This window comes from Hippocampus bargibanti, linkage group LG20 (assembly GCF_051943395.1).
Source record: "Hippocampus bargibanti isolate YZ-2025 linkage group LG20, ASM5194339v1, whole genome shotgun sequence".
Classification (NCBI taxonomy): domain Eukaryota; kingdom Metazoa; phylum Chordata; class Actinopteri; order Syngnathiformes; family Syngnathidae; genus Hippocampus; species Hippocampus bargibanti.
The window spans coordinates 1,688,584-1,698,197 of record NC_142753.1 but is presented as its reverse complement, the minus strand read 5'-3'; the positions used below and the strand labels follow the sequence as shown (position 1 = coordinate 1,698,197).

The 9,614-nt window shown below is 44.9% G+C and overlaps 1 pseudogene; it reads left to right on the top strand.

Annotated features, from left to right (window-relative positions):
* Positions 1-578: 578 nt before the first annotated feature.
* On the top strand, positions 579-3,868 carry LOC148882625 (uncharacterized; annotated as a pseudogene).
* Positions 3,869-9,614: the final 5,746 nt, after the last annotated feature.

Below are 9,614 nucleotides of genomic sequence, written 5' to 3'. Positions count from 1 at the left end.
GTACAAGCCTATTTGTTTGGGTCTTTGAAGATTTTGGATAGTACAAGCCTATTTGTTTGGGTCTTGGAAGATTTTGGATAGTACGAGCCTATTTGTTTAGGTCTTGGAAGATTTTGGATAGTACATCCTTTTGAAGGACTGGAAGGATAAAACAAAAAATTAAGCTAGTTTCTGCTGTAGTGAGAGTGCTAAACTGAGCTTAGTTTTTGGGGGCACAAGGTCTGATCATCCTTGTGTCTGTGTGTCCGTGTGTCAATATGTCTGTGTGTCTATGTCTGTGCCTGTGTGAGTCAATGTGTGAGCATGTGGGTCTGTTAGTAAAGCTTGCGAGCTTGTGTCTGTCGCGCGCGGGCTGTTTCCGCCGTGAGCGCATCTGGGTGTGATTGGAATTGCGATAACGTGTCGTAATTCATATAATATACATTGGGATTCAAACAGCAGACTTTTGTGGATGCAGTATGCAAGTTCTCCTCACCCTTTTGGGGGTTAAAGAAGGAGAAACCACAAATGTAAATTTGAATTGCTGTCCTACTGAACGAACCCAGTTATAGAGTCCACCCTATGCGTTAAAACTGGTGCAAATTCATAGAAGCAAAAAAAAGGGGGGGGGGGAGAGAGAGAGAAGGGGGACGTTGCGAAAATTGAACTCTAATAATTCGCTCTGCTTCGATAGTATTAATGAAAATGTAATTCGGCGCTGGCACCTAAATATTTTATTTCGAAAAAAAAAACCACGCCGGAACAAGATTGCGATTTCCTGTAAATTACAGGCACCAACATGGCTACGCGGACGTCTTCCCGTCTTTGGCAACAAGTTAAATCATATCAGTTGCCAGTCTGCCTCGATGAAGAAGAATTTGTTGAGAAAAAACGGTTAGCTGAAATAGATTATAAAGGATCAACACAGTTTGTTCAAAAGTGAAAAAATAAATACGGATTTTCCGGTGATATAGATGACTGTTATGAATTAGAAACGTTACTATTTTTTAAAATTGTATATATTTTTTTATTAATTAAGCAAATTATGATTAAAAGACAAAGAAAAATGCATGAACAATGGTTCAAGGGTAAAATCCTTGTTGAGAGGGCCAGACAAAAACGATCTAATAAAACGGCAGGTAAAAACAAAAAACGAGACAAAGATTTAAATACAGCCGCGACTACAGCTGCGACTGGAGCTCCACTGGATCCCCCGCAGCTCCAAGCGCCCCCAACCCCTCCGACTCTAGGAGGACTCTATCCGATATTACCTCCGTATTCAACGAAACAACAAAATTCCTTTTCTAATTCACCGTGGGGGATGAATCAAACCAATGTAACAACTACTGATTAGAATTCCGAAAATAATTGCCGTCTAGATGATTCGTTTAAACTGCAAAATAGTTCAACTCCCGTGCATTATCAGACGCGCTCCAAAGGAACCGTGGAGGGGGGGGAACGAACTCTCGATCCAACCACTCCGCTGGAGCAAAGCTTGCATGAACCAGGATATGAAAATTTTCAAATTCAAGCGTACCCTATGGTTGAAATGCCAATGCAAGGAAGTGATAATCCGTTTTTCATATACTGTCCGTGGACCCCAGCTGAATTTAAAGATATTGCACGGTCACTCCCAAACCCAAATGAAAATCCAGACGATTATGTGAAAGAGATGGCAGACATTGTCCACAGCCATAGACTCAATGCCGGGGAAATGTTGAAATTACTCGCGCTGACTACGGGATCTAAATATGGTGCGATTGTCGGTCCGTTCAATGGGAATCAGGCAGTGGGAGGTTACATGCGGTACGAAGAGCTCTCGCAGATCGAGGGGGGGCACTTGAGCAAATTATGGAACGTTGCTCCAAAGCATATCAGAGAATAAAAGATCCAAAAGAGATTACTAAATGCCTCCAAAGGAAAGACGAAGCAACAGATGATTTTTTTCCATCGTTTGCGAACAGTGTTTAAAGTACACGGGGGAATCCCCGAGTCGCAATCAGACTTGTTTAATTCGCATCTAAAACAACATCTGCTGAATCAAGCACTTCCTGATGTAGTTGCATTAAGTTCATCCTGTCTACTTGACATCTAATTTAAAACAAGAAGAAGAACAAGAAGGCGGAAGTAGACGCCGAAACATGTCAGGTATTTTGAACACCGACAATACACTATCTTTAAGATAAGAATTTGTTTTAAATTAACTTCCTGATGTAATTCAATATGTTAAAAGGCATAACTTGAATTGGCCAACATGCTCGATTGATGATGTTTTAAATTATTCACGGACTTTCAAGAGGCTTGCAGACAAAAAGAAATAAAATGAAAGTCACGTGACTAATATTTACTACGCTGAGAATAAACCAAAAATAAACAATGCTCTTCGTTACACAAATAACAAACAAAAAGGGTTGTTTGACCCCTCCAAATTGAGCCGTGAGAAATTGCAATTTTGGAAAGACGGGAAATGTTTCACTTGTGGAAAGAGAGGACACGTTGCAAGAAAATGCACAGGAGTGAGAATAGGCGTTCAAAAAAGCTCACGGATGACCCTGAGACGTCCTCAGACGACGCATGACTAACACGGGACAGCACCGAGGATGCGCTTATTACGGCTTCTGCTCCTCCCCATGTGTGAATCCCCATCCTTTAACGAGAATGAAAGTGACATTTTAGCCGACAGTAATTATATTTTTGACATAGAAAATTACTTGCTTAAACATCAAACCTTTCCCATGGCTAAACCTGAAATAACATTGTTGGTAGAAGGAATTGAAACTGTTTTTCTAGTTGACACAGGAGCCGACATAACGGTTCTGGGCCGATGGCATCGTGGCACAGTGTGACCAGGAAAAAAATAAGGTCCACATGAAAGGAGCAAATGGGTCAGTACAACCCTTGCCATTATCACAAACAATAACAATTTCTTCTCCAGCGGACCCAGAGAGAAAAGCTCTCGTAGAAGTCGTCTTACATTCTCGCTGTCCAAATAATTTATTGAGACGAGATGCTCAGACGCAACCAGGAGGGAGCGTGCAAGCAACAGACAACCTGCATGCGATTTAAACAGACATCAGGACCAGACCTAGATTACACAAAAGCTTTTCTGGGCCTTGAGTCACAGACTATTGTCATTGATCATGTATATTGGAAAGATCGGTGGTGTTTTGCCACAGTACGGGTGGGGAAAGAGGTCAAGTCGCTTCTTTCACCAGGGCAACACACACACATCCCCATCGGCAAGCCGCAACAGAGCGGATGGGAAGAGATAAATAATCTTGCTGGCTCTGTTCCAAATCACATGTGGTAACCCGAGATGTGAGCAGACATTACGACAGCCCATCAACTAGTTAGAGAAAACAACTACTTGTTGTTCATTTCAGCTGACAAACTGACATTTATATGCTGTCTGAAGAGGAGGAGAATGCGATCGAGCATCTCCCACAAACACTCTGGAGCACAGGGCCAGCGGATATGGGCCTAATCAAAGACGCTCCACCACTGATTATTCTCGGGAAAACTGAACAAAGATCAATCATAAAACAATATCCTTTGAAAAAATATGCTGAAAGGGGAGTTCAGCCGCTAATTAGTGCATTGCAAAAAGCAGGCATATTGAGATCATGCCCGATTCCCCATGCAACACACCGATATTTCCGGTTCGAATGTCGCAATCCGATAAGTGGCGACTTGTCCAAGATTTACGAGCAGTGAAGCAGGCTGTCCAGAAGAGGGCACCAAACGTGCCCAATCCTCACACATTATTAAATTCACTTCGACCAAAATCTAAGTGGTTTTCTGTTATTGATTTGAGTATTGCATTTTGGAGCATTCCAGTGCATCCTGACAGCCGGCATTGGTTTACATTTACATTCAACGGAGAAAGATTGACGTTTACCAGACTGTCACAAGGTTTCTGTGACTCTCCAACCATTTTCTCTGAGGCCATTGCGCGCTGCCTGGCCTCCTTTATCGCCCCGCAGGACAGCCAGATTATATCCTACGTGGATGACATCTTGGTTGCATTCCACATCTAAGGAACAATGCAGAGCTGACACTTTAGCATTGCTCCATTGTTTGACGGGCAATAAAGTCTCAATAGATAAAATGCACCTTTGGAATGCGGAAGTTGTGTATCTCGGTCACACACTTTCTGGGCGAGGGCGCGTCGTGGGAGACAAACAGAAGAAGGCAGTCGCTGCTGCTCCAAAACCACAGACAAAGAAACAGATTGGTTTTGTGCAATTATTGCAGGGAATGGATTGCAAATTATTCAGAAATAACCAGGCTATTACCAGACATGATTTATGGTAGTCAAATGACACTGCAAGACCAGATAAAATGGACGTCAAGTGCAGACCAAGCATTCAAAGAAGTCAAACGAGAATTGATAAGCTCATCTGTACTTGCTTTGCTAAATTATGAAAAACCGTTTGAACAGACAGTCACAGCTAAGCAAAACCGTCGCCTGTCAACTCCACTCTCACCTCACTCACAATAACCTCTCCGAACAATTCCAGTCTGGTTTCGGTCCCCGCCACAGCACTGAATCAGCCCTCATAAAAATCACGAATGACCTTCTCATAGCAGCAGATACCGGCTCCGTCTCTATTCTCATCCTTCTTGATCTATCTGCGGCCTTTGACACCATTTCTCACCCCATCCTGCTCAACCGACTCTCCACTCTAGGCGTGACACACACCCCACTTAGTTGGTTTCACTCCTACCTCACTGGCCGCTCACAGTTTATCCAAATTACCTCATTCACTTCACGGTCCTCCCCTGTGTCTTCTGGTGTGCCCCAAGGGTCTGTTCTGGGGCCCCTTCTCTTTATTATCACTGCTTCGCGGATGACACCCATCTCTACCTCTCCAGTAAACCCGACGCCTCTCTTCCACCTGCATCCCTTACACTTTGCCTCTCAGAAATCAAATCCTGGTTTTCTCATAACTTTCTCAAACTAAACAGCGAAAAAACTGAACTTCTCCTTGTCGGTACAAAATCCACCCTTAACAAAGCAAACAGTTTCTCTCTCACCATTGACAGTTCAACCGTGTCCCCCTCCCCTCAGGTCAAGAGCCTGGGTGTCATCCTTGATAGCACACTATCTTTTCACTCCCATATAAATAACATAACCCGGTCTGCATATTTTCACCTCCGCAATATCAATCGTCTCCGTCCCTCTCTCACCCCTCACACCACTGCCATCCTCGTCCACAGTCTCGTCACCTCCCGTATCGATTATTGTAATTCACTTCTTTTCGGGGTCAATCAAAAATGTCTCCATAAACTCCAACTAGTCCAAAATTCCTCAGCCCGGATCATCACTAAAACCCCCTCCTTTCACCACATCAGCCTTGTCCTCCAACAGCTCCACTGGCTCCCTGCTAAACTCCATATTGAATTCAAGATACTTCTGATTACATTTAAAGCCATCCATAACCTTGCCCCCCCCCCTATCTGTCTGACCTAATTCAAATCTCCGTTCCTTCTCGGGCCCTCAGATCCTCTTCCTCCCTCCACCTCTACATGCCCTCTGCCCGTCTCACAACGATGGGGTGCAGAGCTTTCAGCCGCTCTGCACCTAAACTCTGGAACTCACTTCCACCCAACATCCGCAACATTGACTCCCTTCCTACTTTCAAATCTCACCTGAAACCCCACCTCTTTAAACTTGCTTTCATGGTCTAATTTATTCTGCTGTTTTATTATTTATTGTTTTATGCATGATTTTACTGTTTTGTGTGTTGTCTTTGTTGTAAAGTGTCCTTGAGTGTTCAGAAAGGTGCTTGTAAATTAAATGTATTGTTATTATTATTATTAAGGTTTTATGACATCAGTTTTGATGCAAAAGCATGGAACAAAAATGAGGCCGGTAGCTTACTATTCACAGCAACTTGATCCCGTAGCAAGGGCAACCCCTGAGTGTGTCCAAGCAGTGCTCGCAGCGGCTCTAGCGGTTGAGGCATCACCGGAAGTAGTGTTATTTCATCCATAAACATTGAAAGTACCCCATGCCGTGTCTGTGCTGTTGTTAGAGACAAAAATGGCCTTTATGTCACCTGCACGACATCTACATTGCACAGCGTTACTGCTATCACAGGGACACATCACGGTCGTGAGATGTGGCACGTTAAATCTAGCGTCACTCCTACCCACCCCAATAGATGGAACGCCACATGACTGTGGGAGCCAAGTCCAAATTTCCACCAAACCACGACCCGATCTGACTGACGTACCTCTTCTGACAGGTGAAGTTGTTTTTGTTGACGGGTCGGCAAAAAAAGGGGAGGATGGCCGCAATAAAGTGGGATTTGCAGTTACAACGCAGAAAAAGATTCTATTTCAAGGAACATTGAAGTACAATTACTCAGCACAAGCAGCAGAATTATCTGCATTAATTCAAGCATGCACAATTTTTCAAGGGAAAGATGTAACCATTTGGACTGATAGCCAATACTGTTGGGGGTCCGTGCATGTGTTTTGTCATTCGTGTTTTGCGATTCGAGCTTTTAAAACCACAACCGGTAAAAATGTAGTCCACGAATTGTTACTCTAACAATTGCTGAAGGCAGTACAGCTGCCTAGAACAATCGCGATCTGCAAGTGCGAAGCACACTTGACAGGTAATGATCCTGTCACGGTTTGCGAGGTGGTGATGGCGGGTGCGAATCCCAAAAAGCAGGCAGGAGGGAGCAGGAGGTTGTTTGACAAATTGTATTAAAATAAAGTCAGCAGGAACAAAATGTAAAACATCAAAATCATCTGAATGGAAAAAATACAAAGTAGCAAAAGAAGACCAAAAGTAAAAGTCCGCTAAGGTTAAACAAACACATACACAATGCATGCCGCAAACAAGCAGCAAACAAACAATGAACCGGCACCGGATGGTCACGCCGGGTGTCCTTTTAAGTGTCAGTGATTAAACGACCAGCACCTGCGAGGCTGCAGGCAGGGCTGACGTCGCTACCCGCTGGTCGCCAATCTGATCGGGACGACCAGCACCTGTGCAGGTGTAGGCGGGGCCGACAGCGCCCCCCGTTGGTCGCCAACCAGATCATGACAGATCCGATCACCATTGGGAACCGTTTGGCGGATCACGCTGCTAAACAGGCAGCTCAGCGAGAGTCCCCACGTGACAGAACATTTGCACAGGGCATATTTACAATAGAGATACAGGACACAACACCTAACATCTTGAAATCGCGGCAAAGACAAGCACCTCACAGAGAATGCCAATATTGGGCAAATAAAGGGGCAAAACCAGACGATGCAGGAATAGAGAAATTGGCAGATGGAAAGCCCTGGCTGCCAAATTCACTGTTTCAAAGGGCCGCGATGTTGTCACATGGTTTGTCACATGTGTCAACGGGAGGGATGATTGCACAGGTACACCAGTATTACTGCACACACGGGTTTACAAATTTTTCAAATCATTTTTGCAGACGCTGTATAATCTGTTTAAAAAAATAATGCACAGGGATATTTGAGACCGAAAAGGGGAAGATTCCCTGACCCGCCAGAACCATTTCACACAATACATATGGACTATATTGAACCGAACAAAACACAAGGGAAAAGATATTGTCTTGGTATAATTGACACATTTTTGAAATGGGTTGAATTGTTTCCGAGTGCTCGCGATGATTCGGGAACTGTTGTGGAAGCATTGTGTGAACGTATAATTCCAACATTTGGTAGTCCATCTGTCATTAGAAGTGACAACGGCACACATTTTGTGAACAAGGCTGTTACCGAAATAAGCGAACTGTTGAACATTGACTTGAAGAGACATTGTGTGTATCACCCGCAATCGGCAGGACTTGTGGAACGTACCAATGGAACTATCAAAGCCAGGCTCATGAAGACAATGAAAGAGACAAAAAGAAAATGGCCTGATTGCATCCCCATTGTGGCCACTTCTATGAGAATAGTGCCACGCCAAGGAATGACATTGTCACCATTCGAAATCCTGTATGGCAGACCCTATAGACTCCCCGGAACAAGTGGCGTCAGGGACCTCACTCCCAACCCACATGAAAAGACTATTTGACCAGAAAGAAATGCATCGACACAATGACTTGCCTGTGTGTTCTGCTCCACAGACATGCCAGATTCATATTGGGGACCTTATCTTCTTCAAGGTGTTGAAACGCCCCCGATGGGACAGTGAATGCTGGGATAGTGAACGCTGGGATGGGCCTTTCCAAGTGATTTCAGCAACACCAACTGCAGTCAAGGTCGAAGGACGAGACGGCTGGATCCACCAGTCGGAGTGCAAGCTCCTTCGATTCCAACCAGAGGGCCCTAGCGGCGGCAGACCAACACCCAAGTCCAAGTGCGCTGGCCACACGCACCGTCGGAAGACTACAGTAGGAACGAGGGTTTTCCGTGCGTAAAGCACACCCTTCTTGGAAGGACTGTGGCGTCACACGTGTGTATGATTTTGAAGTGCGCCTTTCAACCCTTTCATGTCTTTCAATTCCTTGATCTCCTTGATGTGCGTATCACCCTGACGCATAGCACACGCTTGAAAATTGTATAAAAGGAGCTGTCGCGGGACAGAGAGATTGGGGTGAACCACGGGGCAGAATCATCTCGGACTCACAGCCTCAAAGAGACACAGCTTGCAAAGACCCGCACAGGCTCGTCCGGCTCACGCCGGGCGTCGAACGGACATCACGGCACGACTTGCTCGACTCCACGCCACGATCAAGCTCTGCGCATCACCTGCCTGGGAGATCTGACAACGAACCTACTTACAAATAAAGAGAAACATCAAACTCTTTAGGACCAACTAAAAGACTACAGTGGGAGAGATGGCTTTCCGTGCATCGGCACAACCCTCTCAATCATGAAGCGCATCTCCGGAGTACGTCCCACCGCGGCCTTGCCGGCTAGATACACTGACTATTTCCTTGCAGGGCTGTGGCTAATGGCAGCTGGTACACGACCCCAAAACCAGGAGATCACCGGCACAAACCAGGTGCCTAGCCGTAGACCGATGTCTACGTCTATCTTGAACAACTTGCAGCTCTTGACTGACGTAACAGGGACAATGATCAATGTAACTTCCCTCTCCCAAGAACTTTCCATTACCATCCCTATGAGCCAATTGCAGTCCCGCCAGACTCGGTTTGTAAAGGTCTCTTTCGTTCCAGATTATTCGGGTCCAAATGGCTGGTTGTGCTGGTATTGTGGTGGGGGAACTTTGTATTCTAAATTATCCTCATTTTGGTCAGGAATGTGTGTATATGTTACTAGAGTCCAACAGACAACTTCCTTTGTTGTGAGTGATGATGTATTGACACCACACCGCATACACAGAACAAAAAGAGATGTGGTGAGCGATGAGTTAAAACCTCCAATTACTCAGAACACCCCTGTGTATTTTGATGCGATTGGTCAACCTCAAAATATTCCGGATAATGATAAATTGTTGGATGAAGTGGGTGCTCCATTCTCACAATTACCTGTCATAGGTGACCTTTTTCCAGTGACCACGTACAAGCACACGGAACTAATCAATTATCTGAACCACAAGATTAACACTTTAACAAATTTCACCGAGGCGTTATTCACGCACACAGCTTCACAATTGCATGCTTGTAGCTTTACAGAATAGACAGGCACTC